Below are 26,348 nucleotides of genomic sequence, written 5' to 3' on the forward strand. Positions count from 1 at the left end.
GCAGCTTAGTAATGGGTTCCAGAACCTTTAACAGGTTGAATAGAAGAAAGAGTTTTCACTTTCTGAATTCTTTACGCAGGGAAAATAGTCTACTTTGAGTGATTCCCCAAAATATCCTTAGAATATTAGAGAAATAGTGGTCAATGGAACACTTCATTTCACTTCTTTGTAGATATACAATTTGTACAATAAACATACAATTTATATATTTTATTCCATCCTTTTATATTTGATCTTTTTTGGGCTATCTTGTTTTCTGCTCTCAGTTATTACTTATACTGTAGGGTATTGGAAGGTAATGCTATCTCTAACCAAAATAAATGCATACTAAACCTGACCTAAATACAGTGTCTTTCCCCTTTATGGATACTTGTATGATAATAATATAATGATAATAACTCACATCTATGTAGCCATTTGATAAACATTTAGGAGCATTCATTACATTGAATGTATATATCTTGTGTATATATTTATATATTAATATTTCATTCATTATTTCTATGAGTATAACTTGTCTCCCAAATTAGATTATAAACTTCTAGTGCTCAAGAGTATTTTTTTTTGAGCTTGCTTTGTATCCTGAAGCACCTTATATTGCACAAGACACATACTACGGGCTCAGAAATACTTGTTGACTAATTATTGATTGCATTAGATAAGTTCATGAATTAGATCATAGATTTAGAGATGAACAAAGACCTTAAAGATGATCTAATCCAACCCTCTCAATTTACAGATGAAGATAATATGGACCATAGAGGCAAAGGGACTTGACTTAAAACACCTAGATATAGAGACAACTGATTGGGGAATCAGCCTAATCAGTTGTTAAATCCATCAAGTTGTGTTGGTGCTTTGGACTGGTACTAATTTCAAGTATATGTACATGAATAGGCAGATGATAAGGGGTATATAGTTGAAATGTAATCCTGTCTGGAGAAATATCCTATACAAAGTCATTTAATGAATGTTTGTTGAATGAAGGAATGAAGGAATGAAGGAATGAGAACAAAATAAACAGCATACTGGGTCAAAACAAAAGTCTGTCTGACTGCAGTATTTGGTCTTTGACAGCCAATGATACCAAAAGATGATTTGTGCAAAGAAGGAACAATAGCCTTCCTTGACTTTAGTTTGGAAAAACAAGGAATTGACCTTGAATAGCCATGATTTCCTGGCTTGATCACTGGTTCTGGATAACTATGAATTTATATAAGTCCTTTTAATAATAATATAATACTACAAAATAAACTATTTATATTTCCATTTTGTACTATTTCTTGAGATAAAGGTTCAGAAGGCTTTCTAAATTATGGAAAGTTGTATTTCTTTTTCTTGCTCCTTCCATTTGGAAAAAGGGTTGGTTAGAGGCAGGAAAATAGATGGGCCTACCCCATGAAAGACTTTTGTCCCTCATTGCAAATGTGTCCAATGCTTAGAAGCTAGCTTTCATTCTTAGAGCCATCTTCAAGGGGTACAAAGCTGGGTCATAAGATCATTGTCACATATCCTTCACAACCATGTCTCAGTAATCTCTGTCGCCTGTCTCTGAAATGTGTGTGCACACACATACACACACACATACATACGCACACATCCTGTCTCATGGGAGAATGAAGGCAGGAAAGAGGTTTGTGTCTGAGAGCAAGCTCATTTAGCAATACATCTTCAGCCAGGGGAGTACTGTACAGAAAATTACTGGCAGAGTAAATTATCTTTTGTGTGTAAATGTTTCTTAGCTCTGAGTTTGCCATAGCATGAAAGTCACTCTTCAATGCTAGCCATCAACCTCTTTCTCACAACACAAAGGTTATGTGGATTTTGTGTGAGAAAACTGAAAATTCTTTTATTCAGTAGCATGAAAAAGGGGTGACATTTTCTTACCAATAATTAGCCCTAGTCATCAAGTAGCTCCGTGTAAAGGTGCTGACACATTCCTCAATAGCAGTGAGTGATATGTCTAAATAGCATTGATTAGAATATGATTTCAAATGAATGACGTGATCAAGTCTTGACATAAAAGTACTTGTGCCTTGTGTCAGTCATTTGCTCCCTGCCAGGTGTGTACTGTACCATTTCCCCAAGACAGCCAAATCAGGTGCCTGCAGTGCTGTCACCCAAAGCTCACAATGTTATGTTGGGGCTGCTTCCAGAGACCATCCTCCCCTTCCATCATCTCCTTCTCTGTCTCTAACATCCCAACCACCCCCGATCCTGCCACTCACACAGACTTTACCTTCCCCAATTAGTGCAAGATTCCCACTTTCAATTCTACTACACATATAAAAACTATAGGAGAGGATGTGCTAAATTGGCAATAACTATAAGGTCTAGAACAGTTCAGGACAGATGCTCTTCACCTGGGGTTGGCCAAGAAAACAAACTCAATGAGGCCATCCAGTTGTAACTCAAAGGTACTTCTTCCAGAAAACTCTTTCAAACTTACATTTCCTGTCATTTTTTTCCCCTTCAGTCAAATTAAGGGTGAGGCTTAATAACTTGATTTGATCTAAGGAGACGTATTCTCTGTCTCCATATCTTACTGTCTTCTAGTGAGCCATCTTTCTATCTGCAGTAGATGATTGGAATAGGACACTGACTTCGGATTGTTTTATGCCAGAAATTTACTCCTCTGCCAAAGAAATCTAATAAACCAACCATCCTCCCACCGAACATCTTGGCATAGCAACAAATCTTAAAGGCTTAAGTGAAAAAGCTATACGGAAGGGTCTCAGATTATAATGGTGACTGATGTTTGTATATCATTTTAAAGCTTGTAAAATACTCTACATACATTAGCTCTTTGTAATAACTCTGTGAGGTAGGTAGTCCAGCTGTTATTGTCTTCAATTGATAGATGTGGCAACTGAGACTTAAAGAGAAGTTAAGTGACTCATCCAGGGTCACATAGAGATTGACACTCACCTAAGTCCACCTCTCTAGCCACTATGCATCTCAGCTAATGAAGGAGGCTAACACACTTCACATAGCTACTACCAAAGACAGCTGTTCAGAATTCTGTAGCTCTAGAAGGGACTCCCACTGGAATTTCCCTTGGGATGCCAAGTGGGAGAAGTCCATTGAGAGGACAGGGACACAAATAGATGAGAGAAGACATACATACTAACTAACTCTATATCAGTTTTGTTTAAAAACTACATACCTTTCAATTGAATTCAACACACATATTTATTAAAGACCAAACAAATGAAAAAGTCTCTGTCCTCAATGAATCAGTAAATAAAGACTGATTAAGTGCCTACTATGTCCCTAGGGAAACAAAGATAGACACATGGTAGCCCCTGCCTTCAAGAAGCTGATATTCTAATGGGGGTGGTATAGCACAAAATTTTATAAATTATGCATAATATTAAAATAAAAAGTAGAATAACAATAAAATATATAAATATTATCATCATAAAAATATATATATAATATATTTGAAATTGAAGAGGGGAAGAGTGCTCAGGGTTAGAGGTGTCAGTGGAGTCTTTAGTGTTTAATTGGGTCTCCAAAACATTATGCACAACATACTTTTAGGTTTAATCTGAATTATTAAAGTTTCTCCATCACTTTCTTAAATCTAGACAATCAACAAAGCCATAAATCAAGTTATAATTTGTAGCTTTTGTTTATTTCCAAGGTATAAAGGTTCACACTGAAAATTTAATAATCAGCTCTCAGAAACTGGTCTGAGCTGGCTCCAGCACACCTCTGAAAATGGCTCGTGAGTTGAGCCTTGAAGGAAGACAACAAATCTGAGGTGTGCATGTGAGAAGGAAGTGCATTCCTGCCATGAGGGGCAGGGATGAGGAGTATGCAGCAGGTAGTGGGTCAAGTTTCAAGGATACCTAGTAGTACAATTTAGGGAAAGGAGCATAGGGTTTGTGAGGGTAAGTGATAAAAGGTAAAGTTTAAAAGGTAGCTAAATTGTGGAATGCCTTATGTATTAGTCTAACTTTATATTTTATCCTGTTGGCTAGTGGTTCACAACATGTTTGTTCAACGAATCTCTTTCAAAAAAACAACTATAATGTGTTTTGTACCCACCCTGCCCTGGAAATTTAATATAGTCCTCATAATGTTCTATTTAAGATATCATGAATGAGGTTTTTTTTTTTTAGCATGAACCCCTTAGACCATTGTCATAAACCCCCAAGGGGTTTGCATATTACTAACTGGAAACTACTTCTGTAGCTATTAAAAGTTTTTGAAAAGGGGGACAATATGGTCAGATCTGTGCCTTAAGAGGATTACGTTGGAACAATGTGAGAATGTATTAGAGAAGAGAGAGACTGGAAGCAAGGGAAGTTGTTATAGTAGCCCAGGCAAAAAGTGATAAAGATGAAATGGGATGGAGACTGTATGAATGGAGAGAGGAGATGCTATGGAAGTAGAGTTGATAAAATTTAGTACATGACTGGTGTTATGGAGGAGAGGGAAAAGTCAAGGATGACTCAGAGGTTACAAATTTGGGTATTTGGAGGGATGGTTGTCCACTCAACAGAAACAGTCAAGTTTGGAAGAGGAGTAGGTTTAACAGGAAAGAGAAATAAGTGCCATTTTGATTATGTTGAATTTGAAATGCCTATGGCAAGCATCTGGCAATGCATAGCTGGAGCTAAAAAGAAACCATGGGAATTTATGGTGTCTGAGATGAGAGAGACATAGAGAGACACACAGAGACAGAGACAGATACAGAAACAGAGACAGAGAGGGAGACAGAGAGAGAGAGATACAGATATATATGTGTGTGTGTGTGTATATATATATATATATATATATATATATTATATATTATATATTAGAGAGAGAGAGAGAGAGAGAGAGAGAGAGAGAGAGAGAGAGATACAGAGACAGATACAGAGACAGAGAGAAGAGTGCTCCCAGATCAGAAAGGAGATGGAGAAGGAATCATCAGATAAGTAGGAGGAGAAGCAAGAGACAACTGTGTCATGGAAGTAAAGGAAGGAGGATTTATGTTTGGTAACATAAAACCAGAGTTAAAAATCAGTTTGAGGGGCCAGCAGAATGATTGCATAAGATCTGAGATCTGATACTTGTAAGTCTTGACATATTAGGTTTATTTTTTAATGCTACTTTAATTTTTTTAAAGATTCATTAATTTATTTATTCTTAGTTTTCAACATTCACTTCCACAAGAGTTTGAGTTCCAGATTTTCTCCCCATTTCATCCCTCCCCAACCCCAAGACAGTGTGCATTCTGAATACCCTTTCCTCTAATCTTCCCTCCCTTCTATCTCCCCCTCCCTTTCTCTTATCCCCTTCTTCTTCTATTTTCCTGTAGGGCAGGATAGATTTCTATACCCCACTGCCTGTATGTCTTATTTCTCAGTTGCATGTGAAAACAATTTTTTAACATTTGTTTTTAAAACTTTGGGTTCCAAATTCTCTCCCTTCCTCTCTCCCCACCCACCTTCATTGAGAAGCCAAGCAATTCAATGCAGGTTATACTTGTGTAGTCATGCAAAACACTTCCATAGTAGTCATGCTGTAGAAAACTAATTATATTTCCCTTCATCCTATTCCACATCCCATTTATTCTATTCTGTTTTTTGACCCTGTCCCTCCTCAGAAATATTTGCTTCTGATTACTCCCTCCCCCAATCTGACCTCCCCTCTATCATTTCCCCTCTCTCTTATCACCTTCCCTCCTGTTTTCCTGTAGGATAAGATAGATTTTCATACCCAATTGAGTCTATATGTTATTCCTTCCTTAAGCCAGATCCGATGAAAATAAGATTTACTCATTCCCTCTCACCTTCCCCACTTCCCCTCCGCTGTAAAAGTCTCTTCTTGTCTGTTTTATGTGAGATAATTTACCCCATTCTACCTTTTCCATTCTCCTTCTCCCAGTATAATCCTCTCTCACTCTTTACTATTATTCTCCAGATAGCATTGAAGTTACAAATATCATCTTTCCATGTAAGAATGTAAATAGTTCAACCTTAATAAGACTCTTATGATTTCTCTTTCTTGTTTATCTCTTCATGCTTCTCTTGAGTCTCGTATTTGAAATTCACCTTTTCTATTCAGCTCTCGTCTTTTCAGCAAGAATGTTTGAAAGTCCTCAATTTCACTGAATGTTTTTTTCCCCTGAAGGATTATACTCAGTTTTTCTGGGTAGGTGATTCCTGGCTGTAATCCTATCTCCTTTGCCCTCTGGAATATCATATTCCAAGCCCTCCTGTCCCTTTATGCAGAAGCTGCTAAATCCTGCATTATCCTGATTGTGTTTCTACAATACTTGAATTGTTTCTTTCTGGCTTCTTGTAATATTTTCTCCTTGACCTGGGAACTCTGGAATTTGGCCTCAATATTCCTAGGAGTTTTCCTTTGAGGATCTCTTTCAGAAGGTGATTGGTGGATTCTTTCCATTTCTATTTTACCTTCTGGTTCTAGAATAGCATGGGAGTTTTCCTTGATAATTTCTTGAAAGATGATCTCTAGGCTCTTTTCTTGATCATGGCTTTGAGGTAGTCCAATAATTTTTAAATTCTCTCTCCTGGATCTATTTTCCAAGTCAATTGTTTTTCTAATGAGATATTTCACATCATCTTCAATTTTTTCATTGTTTTGGTTTTCTTTTACAATGCCTTGATTTCTCATAAGGTCACTAGCTTTCAATTATTCCATTCTAATTTTTAAGGAAGTATTTTCTTCAGTAATCTTTTGGACTTCCTTTTCCATTTGGCTAATTTTTCTTTTTAGGGCATTATTCTTCTCATTGGCTTTTTGGATCTCTTGCCATTTGGGTTAGGCTATTTTTTAAGGTGTTATTTTCTTCAGTATTTTTTTGGGTCTCCTTTAGCAAGGATTTTCTTGCATCACTCTCATTTCTCTTCCCAGTTTTTCCTCTTCTTCTATTGCTTGCTTCTCAAAATCTTTTTTGAGCTTTTCCATGGCCTGGGACTGATTCATATTTTTCTTGCAGGCTTTGGATGTAGGAGCTTTGACTTTGTTGTCTTCTTCTGGTTGTATGTTTTGATCTTCTTTGTCACCAAAGAAAGATTCTATGGTCTGACTTTTTTTGCACAGTTTACTCATTATCCCAGACAGTTTCTGGAATTTTTAAGTCTTTGTTAAGGTAAGGGTCTACCTCCAGTGTGGAGAATGTACTGCTCCAAGCTTTGGGGGGGTTTTGCAGCTGTTTTCAGAGATACTTCTAGGGACCTGTAAGTTTTCAGTTCTTCCAAGGTAGTATGATCAAGGGTGAGATGTTTACTCCTTTCCTGGCCTGTTCTCTGGTCTATAAGTCACCACAAGCACTTTTTTCTACCTTGTAATTGTGAGGAGGATTCTCTCTTTACAGCCACTACAAGCTCTACCATGCCAGCACTCCTCCTTGCCACCCAGAACCATAACCCAGATACAAGCACAGACATAGCAAGAAAATCCTGCCTCAGCACCTGAAAAGAGATCCTTGCAATCCCACTCTGATCAGCCACTCAGTTCCCCCTCAGTCTGTGGACTGGAAGCTCTGGAAGCAGCTGCTTCCTAGGTGCTGTACCAGGACTGGGGCTGGGACCAAGCTTCTCTCTTTCCCCATGGTCACAGACTTTTTCTACTGACCTTCTAAGCTGTCTTTGGTGTTTGTGGGTTGAGAAGTCTGGATACCACCACAGCTGCCCATGATTCAGTCCTCTGAGGCCTGCTCCAGGTTCGCTGAGGCCTGGTCTTGGCCTGCATGCGCGCCCACATTGAACTGCATTTCTCTCCCAGCCCAGCATGATAGACCTTTCTAATCAACCATCTGGGTTGTCTTGGGCTGGAAATTTGTTTCCCTCTGTCTTTTTGTGGGTTCTGCTGCTCTAGAATTTGTTTAGAGCCATTTTCACAGTCATTTGGAGGGGTTTGGGGGGAGAGTTCAAGCAAGTCACTGCTTTTACTCCGCCATCTTGATGCTACCCCCATCTTGACACATTAGGAAACTAAATTTGAGAACTCAAATAAATTTGTAAACAATTCAGGTAAAAATATTTCCATTTTTCTTCAGTTCTCTGGATAATGAAGGACATAGTGCAGTGATTTGTTGTGCTAATAATTGATAATTGTCTCAGTTATTCATTTTACCAGGTTAGTATAGGGTGACCTGTATGAGGATGGATGTAGACAGATTACTAATGAGGTGCCTTAAATAACCACCTCATCAAGGTGGGTACTAATGACCCCAATTAACCAGAAACCAGATGTCTCTGATTAATTTCCTCAATTTCGAGCTACAATATATTCTTGGAACAGTTCTTAATCTTAGTTGAAGGAAACAAGTTTCCTACCACCATGGCCATCCTTCGGAGAAGGAAAGAAACAACATAACTTCTCTCCTATCATTCCTTCTTTTGTTTCTCTGGAGTCACAAAAATATTTTGAAATCTGAAGGAAAAGGACATCTTCCAACAATCCACTTCCTGCTTCACTACCAGAGTTCATGTCATGTGTATTGTTCTTTTCAATATCATTAAAGTAGATTGAAAATAAATACTTTTCTTAGAGCTAGGTCCCTCTGAATTCAAGATAGAGATATCTAAAAATTGCATGTAACACACACAACTGGGGAGAAAACTGATAATCTCAGAGTAGAAGTAATGACGACCAATGATGCATTTAGAAAACCTGCTTTCTATCCATAGTTCTGTGATGAGACCATGAACAAGTCACTGGCTTCTCTCAGTAAATTCTGCGTGGCAATCTTGTTTCATAATGTGGTACAAAAAAAATGACAATTGTGGACCATGGTCATGATTTTATCACTAATTCATCAAAACATTTATAAAATAACTAATATGATCATGACATTGTGCTGGACACTATGAGGATGATATAAAGAATTATGACACTATCCTTATGGTTAGTTGGGGAGACAAGACATAAATATATATAAAGGTAAGTAATATGAGGAAAAGGTAGAAGAGACTTAGCTCCAAATCAACAGGAACACAAATTAGAATGTAATGTGTGCTAGTGTTACATATATACCTATATATGTATATATATATATATATATATATATATATATATACACACACACACACACACACAAATATATTCAAGAAAACAAAAAATGGGGTCATGAATGTCTTTATATTTACATCTATAGATCTCTATCAGCTATCTACCTTCTCTAGTACAGGGTGGGGAAGGAAGGAGATATATCGTTCAGAACTTAAAATGTAACAAAAAATAAATTAAATTAAAATAAATAAAATATCATTTTCTGCAAAAAATGTGATGTATAAAGATAAGGTTATTTAAAATGAAATGAAAGGTGAGTAAAAGAGGAATTCCTTTCCTTCAACAAATTTCCATTCTAAGAAAGAGGTTGAAATTTGTATTGGTGTGAACTAACAGTAGCCTAGCTTTCTGCCATACAAGAGGCACATTTCTCTTGAAGGAAGGTAAATGTGTTCAGAAAGAACTAGGCCTTTTTGCCACTATTAGTATCTCTCCTACCTAGGAAGATCAGAGAAGGCTTCACTAGAGGCAGTTTGTAAAGGAAGGAAAGGATTTCAACAGGCAGAGATTTGTAGGGAGTATCTTCCAGGACTGAAGGATTATGTGTGTAAATGTATGAATGAATGAATGAATGAAAAGAATTTTCACAATGTCTGCGATGTGAGTTCCAGGCATAGTACAAGGTGCTTAGGACATCCTCCTCCTCCTTCTCCTCCTCCTCCTCATCATCATAGTCCCTGCCTCAAAAACAGACATATTTGGGAGTGGTGGCCAGGAAAGGAAGTGTCTCATGTGTCACAGAGACAGTGACTAAAACCAGAAGTGGAAATTGTCATGCCCTTGATTTATTATTGGGGGGTGGGAACTAAACTCATTGAGGTGGGATGTGAAGTAAGATAAGTTGGCTAGATATAATGGCAAATTTTGAAATCACTCACTCACCAATTCATCGGCAAATGCTACTCATTCCCAAGGCAGGAGTCCCAAAAGTGAGGAGATTAATTCTCTCACAGAAGGGACAAGAGCCCTGGGCTCTGCACATCTGGTTTGGGAGGGTGTTATACCAAGTGGAGGGCCAGGGACAGGATAGGGTCACGGCAAGATACAAATAAGGACAATGCAGTATTAGATTGGGAAATGGCAGCATGACCACCTCTGCTGAAATGTTGAGTGAATTAAAGGGGGTACTATGAAAGAAAACTACAAATATATGTTGGAACCAGATTCTTGATTATAGATAATGGGAAGTTATTGGAAGCCTTTGAGCAAAAGAAGGATCTCAGTCAGGCAACAAGCATTTATTAAGCCTGTGTGCTAGCATATTAAGCACTGGGAATATAAAATCAACTCCTACCCTTAGGGAGCTCAACTCTAATATTGGAGACAAAATGCAAATGAATGACTATGCACATGCAAGACATATACAGGTACTAACGACATGTAAGAGGGTATTAAAGAGGGAGTTTTAAGAAAGGCCTCTTGAAGAAGGTAGGATTTGAACTGAGTCTTGAAGGAAGCCATAGGTGAAGAGGGAGACCGTTCCAGGATTGCTGGATGGCCAGTGAAAAGCAGAGTCAGGAGATGGAGAAAGAGCAAGAAGGTGAATATTGCTAAATATAAGAAGAATGGAAAGGTAGGAAAGGGCCAGGTTTTGAAGGGCTTTAAATGCCAGAAGATTTTATATTTTATTCTGGAGGTAATAGTGAGTCTCTGGAGATTTTGTGTAGAAGGAACGACATGTTCAGAATTGTACTTTAGGAAAAATGATTTCGGCATCACAGGAAAGGGTGGTTCAGAGTGGGGAACAATTTGAGCCAGAGAGAATAACCAGAAGACTATTGCAATAGTCTAGAAGTGAGATAATGAGGGTCTGTACCAGGGTGGTAGCTGTGTGAGTAGAGAGAAGAGGATACATTTGAGCAATGATGTGAAGGCTGATGGTGCAGTGGATAGAGTGTTGGGCCTGGAGTCACGTAGACTCATCTTCATAAGTTCAAATCTAGCCTCAGACATTTATTGTCTGTGTGACCTTGGGCAAGCCACTTCGCCCATTTGCCTCAGTTTCCTCATCTGTAAAATGAGCTGGAGAAGGAAATGGCAAACTACTGCAGTATCTTTGCCTAGAAAACCCCAGATGTGGTCATGAAGAGTTAGACATGACTGAACAACAAAGTGAAGGTAAATGGAGCTCTGTTATCTGGCAGGTGGCACATGATGGCTACCCCTAAAAGGGAGTTTTGCTCAACTGCATTAGCTCAAAGGTTCTCGATGCCTGTCCTTGGTGAATATCTTTCTCCTGCTATGGCTAAATAAATCTTCCTTTTTTTAACTGTTGAATGACCTATGAGGGTCTCATTTTGTTCTACTAAACTGCCAGGACACTGGCCTAAGTTACGCCCAGCCCAGAACAAGATTTGGCAACAGGTTTGGATGTGTGTGTCTGATCAGACATAATTGTTCATCATTTGGAAAGGGTACGAAGGATGAAATGGACAGGAGAGGAACTGGAGGCAGGACCATTTGTTATTTACAATAATTCAGTCAGGTGGAAACGAAAGCCCAAGATAGGCTGTGGGAAAGGAGAAGAAGAACAAAACTGCTCTAATTTTGAGAAATTAGTAACTAATTGGATGTGAGGAAGAAAATAAAGTCAAAGATGACTTCAAGGTTTTGAAACTGGGTGACTGAAAAGATACTGGTATCATTAGCAGGGACTTCAGAAGAGAGATAGATTTTCAGGGGAGAGGATGGGTACAATTTTAGATATGTTAACTTTGAAATGTCATCAGGATTTTCAAGTAGATATAACTAGTAGGCTTTCAGAACTTTGGGACTAAAGTTCAGCAGAAGAGCATGTAAATTTGAAAATCACTTGCATATGGGTGAGGAGATATTAAAGTCAAAGAGTAGATGAGATCATTAAGAGAGAAAACTCATAGAAAGAGAAGAGCTGGTTTGCTAGTTAAGGATAAAAGTTGGAGAGATACCCAGGGCATGAAAGCTGGGATTGTATATGGAGCTATTTTACAGTATGTGCAGGCAAATAATGGGAGCTAATGTTGGAAAGGTAAATTAAAGCCATAACATTGAGACCCTTGAATGCCAGGCCAAAGATTTTGAACTTTATTTTGTAGTTAATAAGGAAACACTGAAGTATTTTTAGCTGGCAGGTGGCATGGTGCAAGCTATATTTTAGAGATATCTACCCATTACAGTTGTGCAGGATAAATTGGAGAAGGAAAATAGAATGAAGGCAGGTAAATCTATTAGTCCCCAGCCCATGGCAGGGGAGAACAATTAGCCAATTCAAGCATTGTGTTCTTGTCTACATTTCTGTTTCCAGAGATTATTATAGGAGAAGTTCAATCTTGATCACAGAGGTTTAGTAAACGAAATTGTTAGGATTTCATAAGAATTACTGAATTGCAAAAGTCTTGCATTTAGAAGCCAATTCTTTCACATGCTAACACTTTTAAACCTTGGTGTATGATTATATAATTAGTTCTAGCAATAAGAATTAAAGCAGAAAAATAGTTCATTAATTTGCTAGTTGTTTTTCCTTCCTTTAGCCAATTAGTCTGTATTCCACACTTTGGAAGTAAACTTGGAATTCACACATTGGAAGTATCTTCTACCCCTATGGTCTTTGATCAAGATAGCTTCTCTCAAAATCTTTATCTAAGGAGGACTCCAAACCCAGTCATATCTCATTCCTCTTCAGGCTGTACCCCCTGACTTCCTCTACTGTTCACCCAGACAGGATACCTCGACCCACCAAGTGAGGCTCCTTGGTGGTGTAATGGAGAACAATGGATTTGGATCCAGAAGATACTAGTTATGTGACCCTGGGCAAATCACATAACTTCCCCTTGCCTCAGTTCTTGTAAAGCAAGGATTATAGCCCCTTCCTCAAAAGATTGTTGTAAGGATGAAATGAGATAATGAATGTAAACTACTTTGCAAACTTTAAAGTGTTATATGTTACTTTTTGGCATTTTTACTTATTTATTCAGATATTTATCTATTTTGTATAGATTTTACATGTATTTTCTCTCTTAGATCCACTGCCCCCAAAATTGAACAATTTAAAAAAAGACTGTCATAACAAATATGCATAATCCAGCAAAACAAAGGTATTATATGCATCTTAATAACTTTGGGGAGTAATTCCACATCATTTTCCAAAATGGCTGGAGTAATACAAGCTCTACTAATGGTGCATTACTGTGCCTGTTTTCCTATATCCTCTCCAGCACTTGCCATTTTCTTCTTTTGTTATCTTTGTCAACCTGATGGGTGTGAGGCTGAATCTCAGAGTTGTTTTAATTTGCATTTCTCTAGTTATTAGTGATTTGAAGCATTTTACATGGTTTTGATAGCTAAAAGTTATTATTATTATATTACATACATAGTACCTGATATTTTTGTGATACTGGCAATTTAGTTAGCATTTCAATCCCAGGAAAACCATGACATACATTTGAAACAATTAAGTTCAAGAAGAAGGAAAAGAGGATAGATTTGAAATATGTTAAATGATAAAGACCATCAAAATACTAACATTGGAGAGAAGCCACTGGCTCTCGTTAACCCCATGTTAGAAGTTAGGTAAACAAATTATGTGAAATAAGAAATGTCTGAGAAATGAAGCTGATTATTTGCCTGAAGTTGGCATTTAAACATGATTTTGGAAGCTGTGGAAGAGACTGCATCAACTAGAAAAGCTGATGAAGAAACTTAAGAAGATGCATATATAAAGTAATCGATTAGAATATTCCAGTGCTGTTTGTCCAGGAAATTGAATTATATTAGTAGCTCCTGTGTTGAGAGTTAGATGAAAACAAGAATTTGCCGTGAATGGAAAATTGGAGGTCCATAGTCTCTACAAAAAGAAATTTTGTTCAGAGGAGGAAATTGTAACTTTATTTTATATAATCAAAAATAATCAAGGATTTCTTCTTCCTCTAAAATGAGTTTGTTTGCAAATAACTCTAGCTCCCCATCTAACTGGCATAACACCTATTCTTTTATTTGAATAGATCCATACCTTTATTAGCGTAAAGAACTCCTAGGAAAGAAAGTCCCTTCACTGATACAGATACAACAGGCCTAGGGAATGCAGGCTAGCTCTCTAGCCACTACGTCTCTGCCTTTCAACACCTAGTTTTATATTTCCTCAAACTAACCAATTACTACATAACGCAGAAAACTTAGTGTGTTTACTCGTATTTGTGTTATAAGCAATTTTATTTTATTTTATTTTAAAATTTGCCCAGGAAAAAAATAATCAATTAGTTTACCAGTTTCAGAATACGCACAAACACAAATATGCCCAGCATGGATGTGTGATGGTGAGGGGTGAGATATAAGTAGAGGAAAGAGCTTTATGCCCATCCAACCTTTTTCCATTATACATGGTGAAGCATAAATCCATGAAACATTATATCTGTTCAATTAAAGAATAATGAGCATTCTCTTGTATTGATTATCTTCAATTTATCCTGCATGTATCTATTTTGGGCATAATTGTTTACATGTTGTTTTCCCAATTAAACTGTAAGCTCCTTGAGGGCAAGGGCTATTTTTACCTATCTTTTTAATCCCAGTGCTTAGAATGGTACCTGGCACACAGTAGGTGCTTAATAAATGCTTGTTGAGTTGACTTTTTTTTAAATATAAATCCTCAGGTACATCAAACTATTTTGATCTTTTAGTAGCAAGCCTCCTGAAAATGCCTCCCCGAACCGGAAAGAAAGCTAGATATACAAAATAATCCAAAACCAAAAACATCCCCTAAAAACACATACCAAAAAAATATGTATTTTCCCTTCTACAAGCACATCTTCTTCCACCACCCCCACCATAAGCACAGACACTTCAACTCTTATTCCTTGAGTTTCAGGGCAGACCCATAGAAAAATGAATTAATCACAAAAGAAAGAAAAGCTTCTAATTCCTGAGAGCACAAGCTAATAGAATGCTGTTAGCCAAACTCTGGCAATGGTCCTCCAGCAGTCAGGCTCTGCACACATGCTTAAAGCTGCTCTCTTGTTTAACAAATACTTTGGAGGGGATGAAGGGTGCTTTGAAGGGAAGAGAGGAAAAATCTCTTTGCTGAAAAGCCATTAGGATGAAACATTACGTTTGCAAAAAAGCAGGGCATTCAGAGGAGTACACAGAGCAAGAATGAAGAAAATTTGGAACACATCCCTAGCAATTCTTAATAAAAATTATCTAAACTGGGAATGTTGGTGGAGTGAGGTGGAGCAGAGGGATAGAGTAATTAGGGAGGAGCTTGAACTTTTATCTTTGCATCCTATTGCAGGACTTTTCATGCTTTAAAAAAAAAAAGCAAACAAACCAAATCTAGAATGTGAAGTCCTAACCTATCTCTTATAAATAAATACATGCAGCATATTCTGATAGCAGGTTAAATCAAAGACTTGAGCCTTAAAGTTTGCTCCAGTTTAATTAAACCTAGCTCACATAAGAAAGGAACAGAGCCCATTTTGAAACATTTTCATTCTTAATGAAAGGAGAGCTTAACAGCAATCCTCAGGACTACTAAAGACATCACTGATTGCACTCTGAGCTCAGAAAATGAGCTTGCTAGGAAACGAGCCTCTGTCTTCTTTTTCCTTTAGTAATATTTTTGGTTGAAATTAACATAAAGGCCACTCCCAATTATCATCTGCACAGAGGGGAGACTGAGTTTTACCTGCCTCATCGCTGGCTCCCATTCCAACAGGCATGAAGAGATGAATTAGAGTGAGCCCTTTCATGATAGATGGTTTTTTCTCTTTGTTATACTGCAATGTTGTTGAATTTCTACTGAATTTTCAATAGGATTCACAACTGGGAAAAATGTGGAGTTATCAACCATCGTATTAGCATTCATAATTATCACCGGTAATTGTTATACCAGTTTTCTAACAATTACCATTTTTCAGCAATAGACCGAGGGAAAGTGCCATTCATCTAACTAAGCTGTGTAGAGTTTTCATTTAATGAGACTGTCCAAGCATGTACAAAAATGAAAAACAGAGAATACTAAATATATATTTAAATGCAGACAAATTCTGATGACAAAGTTATTTTACTGGCTCAAATCAAAATTTTAAGCAGTTTACCTTTTTGATGTCTTCTAAAGAGTTTTATATAACAAACTTTCAGTGTCATGACTAATGGCAGTTCATGCCAAGGATTACTTTCTTAAAACTGCTACTCAACCTTTGTGATTTGCAGTACACTTCTTATTACAGGATACATTATGCAGAAACCCTCTGCTATGTGATGGGACATGGCAACCCTGCTGTGAGAATGCCTATCAGAGCTTCTTTTAAGGCCTTTTCTCAATTGTCAGCAAAGTATTTTTTAAGGTTAAAAGGTGTAAAATTATTCTGAAATGCTTTTCTGACCTGTCGCCTATCACTGCAAAAAGCTATAGTTCATTTTTTTTTCTAAAATTGTATTTTTTGAAATGCAGTAATATTATAAGAATAAGTCTTGTGCAAGGAAAATAGTTATCCGAGATTTTCATGATTTTTTTTAGCTTGTTCCCTTCCCCCTCCCCCCCACAATGGACAACAACATTTATGGGGAATTAGTACTTGGATTTTTTTTAATTTCCAATTTGATTTTTTTTTCTTCCAAAGATGCTAATTCTTTGGGAAAATTAATATAAAAGATTCCGACTTTTCCCATCTTTTTCATTTGTTTCTTCCCTGTTCATATTGCAATGCATGCTTCATATCCTATAATGTGAAAGTCAAATTCACCGCTGTCATGAAGTATAATCTCATTATACAAAGGCATACAGCGCCGATGAGCTGTCATTCTTCAAGCTGCTACCTGTACTTTGATTGAAACCACACTGGAAATCAGCAGGAAAACCAGAAGAAGGGTTCAATCCTCCCTACTTGTCATTTGCTTTCATGGTTTTCCAAGCCCTGCTTAGCTGTAGAATTCCCAGGCTACGTAAATCATTTAAGGTCAATGATCCTATAATTTTAAATCCTTGGCCGAGGAGGCCCCCATCTCCTGTTTTCTATAGTGTGGAATTCCCAATTGTCACTAACTGTTTATGCTCCACTAGAATGTCTGGTAGATTTTGAAAACGAGTTGCTGCCAAGTCTCATGTAGAGTTTTATAACATCGTATAATCCAACTTATATGGAAAATCAGAGAACAAATTCAGCCTCACAGGGAAGAGAGAAATCTGTGGAACACTCAGGCCCAGAAATAACCTAATTTATTTCTCTTTTGCAAATCCAGGAACAAAGAGAGTGTAAAAGCAAACTGTGTATGCCAGGACTCATCCAAAATGGGCCTAAATTAAATCCAACTTATTAAATTTATATTTGTACATATCATTTGCTTTGGATTGTCTAGCCTAGAATTGAGCTTTTTTGCCTTTTCTTCCCTCCTTTTCTTCTTTCAGTTTGCAGAGATTCTACTAAAGAAAAATCTTTTCTTTCCTTCCTGTGGTCTTTACCAAGTCCAGAGACACTACACTCCAAACCTTGGCAGGATCTTTCTTCAGGGTTCCCTCATTTTCATTTTTGGTGCCACTTTGCCTCTGGTTTTAACTTGAGAGTGATGAAGATTTGTGCCCATTTACTTACATTTTTTTAAAGCACCTTGAGTTATGCAGAGCTTAATGACTCTTCTATATTCTATACATGACTATTTTATAAATAGTCCAAATAACTGTTCTATAAATAGTCTATTCTATAAATTGTTCAAATAACAATAATATATCGCAGGTTAGTGAAACTAGTAACCCTTTCTTTCAGAATAAGCATATAATGAATTTGTTTCTGTCTATACATATTGGGCAGAGATGAATGGGATAATGCTTGTAAAGGACTATGAAATACTTAGATAAGAAATATAGCATCAGAACAAATCTTACTGTCACCAAACATCCTCTATCTCTTTTGTGCTGTAATATAATAGACAGAATGAGAACTAGCATAGGAATATAGACTGAGATGTCAAAGGTACCTCGAAGGACACTGAGTCTGATGTCCTTGATTAACAGATGAGGATCTAAAAGACTATAACAGAGGTTGTCCTCTGAGGCAAAGAGGGGTGAAAGGATGAGTCCAGTTTCACTTCATCAGTAAATGTCTGAGGTAGGATCAGAACCCATGTCTTCCTGACTCCAAGTACTGTAACCCATCTACTATACCACACTGACTCTGGACTTGTTTCCTAGCTCTGGAATTTAGTAGATGAACTATGATAAACCAAACACTTAAGCTCTTTGAGCCTCAGTTTCCCTACCTGTAAAATTGAAATAATAATATTTACACTGGGAGCCAATATAGCATAGTACACAAAAGCTGGTCTTGGAAGACCTCACAGACAGATAGCATAAGTATTAATTATTATTTTTCTGACTGTGACATATGCTAACTGAGTGAGTCATGTCATTTAACTTCTCAGTATACTAGGCAATGAATTGCACTATCTGTATTGGTGGAAGGAGTTTCTAAACAAATGAAATCCCAGGTCTAGTCTGGAAGGGAAAATACATATAACCACTGACCTCACAGGGCTGTTGTGAGATAAACACTTTGTAAATCTTAAAGCATGGGCTATGAGGTGGTAAAGTGGATAAAGGGAGGGTCCTGGAGTCAAGAAGACTCATCTTCCTAAGTTAAAATCTGGCCTCAGACACTTATTAGCTGTGTAACCCTGGACAAGTCACTTAACACTGTTTACTTCAGTTTCCTCATCCATAAGGTGAGCTGGAGAAGGAAATGGCAAACCACTCCAGTATCTCTGCCAAAAAACCCCTAAATGGAGTCAGACACGACTGAAAAATGGCTGAACAACAACCAAAAAATCTTAAAGCACTATGTAGAAATGTGTCTTGTTATTATCCTCTATTCCCAACCCTCTCACACACCCCCCCTTTTTTTTGGTGCCCAACAAGGTATTGGGTGTTTTTTTTTTGTCATAGAAATGGTAAGTGACCCACTTCTTAACCATGAAATGTATAAGGGACACTTTTAATGGCACTTCAGTAAAATTATGTGGGAAATAAATGGATTACTCAGAAGGAAGAAAGAAAAGCATTACTTTCAGCATTCAGTTGAAACCCAGGAATGCTTTTGGAGTGTTTAAGCAATAGCCATGCTCCTTGGTCACAGAAGTCTTCTTAGCTTCACTGTCTTTTTCAATCACTACCATTCATTTGTGTGTATAGCATACAACAGATATGCCAGAGGAAAGATGCATTTCCTTTTATTGGTGCAAATAAGAATAATTATATTCTTATCAGTTCAAGGGCTCTCCCTCAGAATAGTTTGAACTAAGGTCTTCTGTTTTTGTTTTTGTTTTTTTGCCAAACTTAGAAAAAATAATTGTTCTGTGTCTTGTAGGTAAGAACACTGGAATTAAGAGTCAGAAGACCTGGTTTCTTGTCCCTGTTCTGCTATCTACTAGTCAGGTGACAATGAGCAAATCACTTAATCTTTCTAGACCTCTTTTGCAAGATAAGGTATTGGATGAAATATTCCCTTCCAGCTCTGAAGAGCAATGTGTCTGTGACTAGGATAACAATTCTGGGTGAGGCAAAGATTTCTTTAAGCAATTGTTTGGCTATAAATCCTATCTCTTTCTCATGTAAATTTTATGCAAATATTCAAAGTTGTTGTTGTTTTTTGTTTTGTTAACTTTTAAGTAGTTGGGGTTAAGCGACTTGCCCAGGGTCACACAGCTAGTAAGTGTCAAGTGTTTGGTCTGAGGCCAGATTTTAGCTCCCGGTCCTCCTGACTCCAGGGCTGATGCTCTATCCACTGTACCACCTACCCGCCCCATTGTTCAGTCTTTTCATTTGTGTCTGACTCTTCATGACCCTATTTGAGGTTTTATTGGCAAAAAATATTGGAGCGGTTTGCCATTTTTCTCTCCAGCTTATTTTACAGATGAAAAACTGAGGCAAATGTGGTTAAGTAGGGACTAGCTCAGGGGTCACACAGCTAGTAAATGTGTGAAGCTAGATTGGAACTGAGGAAGATGAGTCTTCTTGACTCCAGGCCTGGCAGTCTCAGCCAAAGTTAGCATCTCTTTAATATTTGCCACTGTTATAGAGGCTCTACACCAGTCATGTTTGTTTAACTCTATGCACAAGATTTGAGAAAGCTTGTTTGCATCTGTGGAGGATAGAAGGGTGGGAGGATCAGTCACCATCTCAAAAGATGTCAACAAGTTGAGGTGAAGGACTGAATTGTAAAACAATGAACATCTTAAATTAGGGAGGATATGACTAAAAAGTAGTTCATTTTTAAAAGTTCTTGTGAACTGAGGTGCCATAAATACCAGCAATATGATGTGACATCAAAAAAAGAAAAAAAAGGAAAAGTTGGCTGTGTTAATGGAAAGTTTTAAGTGATAGTGGAGCAGCTGGGTGATACAGTGAACAGAGCTCCAGGCCTGCAGTTAGGAAGACCCATCTTCCTCAGACAGAGGCCAGATTTTTCTTTTGCCAAAAGACCCCAAATAGGATCACGAAGACTCAGAGAGGACTAAAACAACTGAACAACAACAAATAACAAATTAGGTGATAGTATCTGGGTTTTCTGCTCTAATAGGTGTCACCATAGATAAAGCACCAGACCTGGATTTAGGAAGACCTGAGTTCAAACATTGCTTCAGACACTTACCACTTGTATGACCTTAGGCAAGTCACTTAACCTCTGTCTGCCTCTGTTTCCTCATCAGTAAATGGGAATAACAATAGCACCTACCTCCCAGGATTGTTGTGAGGATAGAATTACATAATATTTGCAAACTTCAAAGCATTATATGAATGCTAGCTAACAATTAGTCAAATCACATCTAGAGTACCGTGATGACCACTTTGGGGCAAAATATTTTAGAAGGGATGTCAACAGGCTGGAATGTGTCCAAAAAAGGATACCTATGTCATAGGAAGATTAGTTGAGGTGGGTAGTTTGAGGAAAAGAAGACAGGGGATATCCAATCATTACTTTCACATCTTTTAAAGGCTATTATCATCCGAAAGAGAGAATAGATCTGCACTTACTGCTGTTCAATTGTCTTTCAGTCATGTCTGACTCTTCATGACTGCATCTGGGGTTTTCTTGCCAAAGGTACTGGAGTGGTTTGCCATTTCCTTCTCTTGACCTGTTCCGCATGGCCCCCAAAACAGAAATGGGGGCAATGGGTGGAAGGTATAGGGAGATTTTTTTCAGCCAACGTAAGGGAAGACATTGAAACAATTTGAGCTGTCCAAAACTAGAATTTCCTTAGAGGGTAATAAGTTTCCCATTATTGGAAGCTTTTAAGCAATGGCTGGATAAATCCTTGCTTAGAATAGTGTAGAAGGAATTTGGGTAGAAATCCACAGGATGACCTCTGAGGTGCCTTCCAGCTCTATGCTCCTATGATTTTATCAATCAATCAATCAATCAATCATTCAATAAATATTTATTAGGCTTCTACTTTGTTCCAGACTCTGTGCTAAGCACTGGGAATAAAGAAGGAAGCAAAAGACATTCCCTGAACTCAAGGAGCCTACAATCTAATGGGGGAGAGAAAAATAAATATTTACAAAATAAGCTATATGAAGGGTAAATAGGCAATACTTAACTAGAATGAAGAGGGGTTTGTGGCAGCTTCCAGTGAAAGATGAGATTTTATTTAGGACTTAAAGGAAACCAGGGAAGTCAACAGGCTGAACTAAGGAAGGAGAGCATTCCAGGCATGGGGCACAGACAGAGAAAACTTTGCCTAAGAGATGGAAAATGAGTGTAGAGATGGACTATCTTGTTCATGGAACAGCCAGGAGTCTATTGTCAGTGGATCAAAGAGTATGTGTTTAGGAGAAGGGTATAAGGGGCAGCTAGGTGGCACAGTGGATAGAGCACTGGACCTGAGTTCAAATCCGGCCTCAGACCAAACACTTGACACAAACTAACTGTGTGACCCTGGGCAAGTCACTTAACCCCAATTACCTAAAAATAATAAAAAATAAAATAGAAAACTATGTCAACTATAGAAATTCAAAATCAATTTTAAAAAAAAGGAGTAAGGTATAAAAAGACTGGAAAAGGTAGGAGGGGGCTGTCTTATGAAGGACTTTGATTGCCAAGCATTTTGTATTCGATCCTGGAGGCAACAGGGAGCCACTGGTGTTTATCGAGTGGTGGTGGTGGAGTGGCATGTGCTTTAGGAAATTCGTTTCTAAGAAATGATTGTGTGTAATAAGACACACTTATTTTCTGAGCAATGATTTTGGCTTTGGCACCTTAAAAATTATATATATAATTGTCTTTGAATTATTACCTTATCTATATATTTGGTGTTTATTATGTACATTAGCATGCATAGTTCTTAATTTAAAAATAAAGTATTTCATATATAGCAAATCGCATTTATTATTCTCAGTGTAAGTTTAAAATTATACGTGAATATGTGTGTATATCAAATATTACTTTCAGTATAAGCTTTGAGATCCTGAAAAATCTTCATGCCCCAAACTGCATACTCATAAAACTAGTTAACTCATTATTTGGAAGCGCAACATTCATTCCTGCTGACCTATAAAGAAGAAGCAAGTGTCAATCAACCAACAGGCATTTCCTGAGGATCTATTATGTGTTCACCACTGTGCTGGATATTACAAGGACCTGTGGAGAAAATAAGGCATGGTTCTTGCCCAGAAGGAGCTTATAATCTGGTTCAGTGTTATCTCAAGGTTACACAGAGGGTCTTGGGGTACATCTTGCAGGTTCTTTCTGATTTATTTGCTTTTGGGGTTATTGGAAAAGAGAATGATGGTCGCATAAAGCAATGGTCTCCAAAGTAATTTCCATGGCCCATGGTGTGGGTCAAGGAGGGGCAAAGAATAACCTCAAGGGGCATATGATCACCCAATTGGAGAGTAGAAAAGGGCTGCCTCCAATGGTCTAATGGTTCAATAAGATGAATTGTTCCATTTTCAGTGTGAGCACTTATACCTTGGAAATGAACAAACTACCAACTGGGACTTGACTGGTTATTTTGTTGATTGTCTAGGCTTAAGGCAGTGAAGAAGAAAATAATAATAATGCAAAATAAACTTAAAAGTGTGTCCTCTGCACATTTTTTTTCCAGAGAGCTGGTTACATCCCATTTCCCTCAATAAGAAGTAATAGGGTTCCAAGATAACCATCCCTACCCTTTACCCCTTATTCCTCAACAATCTTCCACTTTCCGCACTGTCATCACTGTGCAAGCTCCTAACCTTTCTTTCACCCCTTTCTGAGCTGGGCATTTATTTCTCAGGAGAGTTTCAAACCTAAGATGCCATTGGGGAAAAGTATGCCTTAGCATGTGCTCTTATTCCCAAATAATTTTGTGGCTGCAGCAGACACCCCTTGGAGGACTGACTGCACTTTAGAGCAGTGACCTATGAGAAACAAAGGGGGAAAAAAACTCACCTCATCTTTTTACATTTTGAAAAGGAAAGAGTGAGTCACACAGGGTAAGCAGGCATGGATGGGTTGTGATCTGCCATTACAGACCTCATTGTGCTATCTTTCCTCAAAACCTACACCATTTCCAAACTTCCCTTCTAGTCATCAGGTTCACAACCTTGGTGTGATGCTTGCTGTTATCCTTGTTATCATCCCCTCACTTTTGGCCACCTAACTGAGGACTCACTTTGGGCAGGTGACAAATCTCATAATTTTTTACCTCCATAACATCCTATCTATTCTCTTGACCATCTTCTTATCTGTCCCCTTGCCATCTGCACCAGACGCAATGGCCTGTTAAGAGTTAACCACTTCATCTCCAAAACTTCCAGCTGAGAAAGCATATCCTGTTGCTATAATTGTTAAGTACATCATGTGGCCCACTATATTGAAACTGGCTCAAGCCTTGCTTTACTCGACTCCTTAGCTATCTACTCACCTGCTACCTTGCCACATCCCTGGCACACTATACCCTACCTCTCACTTCCGTCTAGTTGCAGAACCATAATCAAATTGACACTACTTACTTGAAAAGATGTAAAAATCTACTTCCTCATTTCTTCACTACCATCCTTTAACTTTGCAAACCAAAATACCTCATCCTGGCCACAACTACTCTTTTTGTGTTGTATTCTCCAATTAGAAGCTAAGGAGTGAACTGTCATCACTTTTGCATTTATATTCCCAACACATAGTAAGTGCTTACTAAATGCTTTTTCATCTATCTATTCATTCATCTTTCCCTCCATGCCCTTCTCTCCACTATTATAGTCACCATGCTAATTCAAGCCTTCATCATCTCCACCCTGGACTACTGAAAGGGCTTCCTAACTGATCAATGTGTTTCAAGTCACTCACCACTCCAATCTGTCTGCCAATCAACTGCCAAAGTGATTTTACAAAGCAGAGATCTGAGCATAACACCTCCCTACAAAGTACACTCCAATAGCTCTCTATAATGACCCTAGGATCAAATATAAATTACCCTATTTGACATTTAAAGCCCTTCGCAACTGGCTTCAACCTACCTTTCAACCTAGCCTTATTATGCATTGATAGCTTGCCTTCTGACTGACTCTCTATGCTGCAGCTGAACTGGACTTTTTGCTGTTCTTCAAACTCTGACAAAAACATAACCTAAATATACAAACATGAATAGGAAATTATGCCCTGATACTGTCCATTAAACAGAAGCAAATGAAGAAAGAGGAATGGATTAATACTGAAAACTTTCTGCTGAGTGGAAACCAGAGATGATTCACTTTTGCCTACAAAGAAGTATAGCTGATTCTGAAAAGGTGTTTTATTCATTGACCGTTATTACCTACGGTTATTATGTATCTTTCAGTCAAAAAAAAGCATGTGAAACGAAATTCACCTGCTTGGCTATCTATATTGATTAAATTAATGGAATAATTCATTAATTATTATTGTTGTTGTTGTTATTGAATCTTTTCAGTCGTGTCCAACTGTTCGTGACCCCATATGAGGTTTTCTTGGCAAAGATAGTGGAGTAGTTTGCCATTTCCTTCTTCAGAATTAATTAATAACAAACAATGTTCATTTATGTCTGTCTTATCCCCCAGAACATACAAAGAGTTTTTTTAAAATGGTGAAACATGTTCAATCACAATTATTTCATAAAAATATCATTATTTATTATATTTATGTGATAATTATTAATAATTTAGTGAGAGCAAAATGTTTTGTCCCATTAATAAATAAAATGAAAATATTTCATGCTCATTGCATCAGTTTTAATTTCTATTTTAAGTCTGTTTTATAATGTATATACTACATACATACAGTCTGTAATTTACAAATTAATAAATGTATGCATGTATATGGATATATATACACAAATACATATACATATATGTGTGTGTATGTATATATGTGTGTGTGTGTGTGTATCTGCACCCATGCACACATGCACACATATATGGAGAGGTGTTCAAAACTTTTTTTTTTTTAGCCAATGGGAGTATGTGATAAAAAGAAGCATGGAGAGACACTATAGCTACACAGGGACAGAGGTTAGGTTGTAACCACCCTAAGATTAAATCTCATTAAACCTCAGGTACACCCACCAACACCACCACACATACACTTTGGAGACCACTGTTCTAGGTCCTGACCCAAAAGAATGTGCGACCAGTCAATGACAGGATAGTGAGATGGGTCTCATCCAACCTTTTCTTCCATAGTCAGTTGTGGGCTTGTCTCCAATACAACTACACCATTGCATTCTCCCATGATTATTCAATACTCCCTTACTTTACCTCCACCACCATTATCCTGCGGTTCTGCTGGTGTCAGCCTGTGGGTGGTAATAACCTAACCAAGGGTGGGGAACCTGTGGCCCCGACGCCATATGTGGCCCTCTAGGTCCTCAAGTGTGACCCTTTGACTAAATCCAAACTTCACAAAACAAATCCCCTTAACAAAAGGATTTGTTCTGTAAAACTTGGACTCAGTCAAAAGAACACACCCAAGGACCTAGAAGGCTGCATGTGGTCTTGAGGCTGTAGCTTCCCTACCCCTGACCTAACCTCTACCCAGGCTGTCAGCTGAGCTGACATAATCACCTGAATGATCCTCCCCAGTAACTCCCTCCCTTCCCTAAACCAGATCATCTTGTGGCTGCCTGGGAACACCTCAATGAGTGAGCTCTGTGCTCTGCAACAGCAGCTAATGAGTAATAATACCCCCCAACACATCACATACATTTGGGGGTAGGGAGTCTGAAAGAATGAGTAGGAATGGATGGGATGCATCGCAGATCTCATTATACTATCATTCCCTCCAAATGCACTCCTTTTCTGATATTCCTAGTTTCCATTGAGGTCACCACCATCCCTCTAATATCTCATGTTCTCA

This window comes from Phascolarctos cinereus, unplaced genomic scaffold (assembly GCF_003287225.1).
Source record: "Phascolarctos cinereus isolate Bilbo 61053 unplaced genomic scaffold, phaCin_HiC Scaffold_7;HRSCAF=346, whole genome shotgun sequence".
In the NCBI taxonomy this organism is placed as follows: Eukaryota; Metazoa; Chordata; class Mammalia; order Diprotodontia; family Phascolarctidae; genus Phascolarctos; species Phascolarctos cinereus.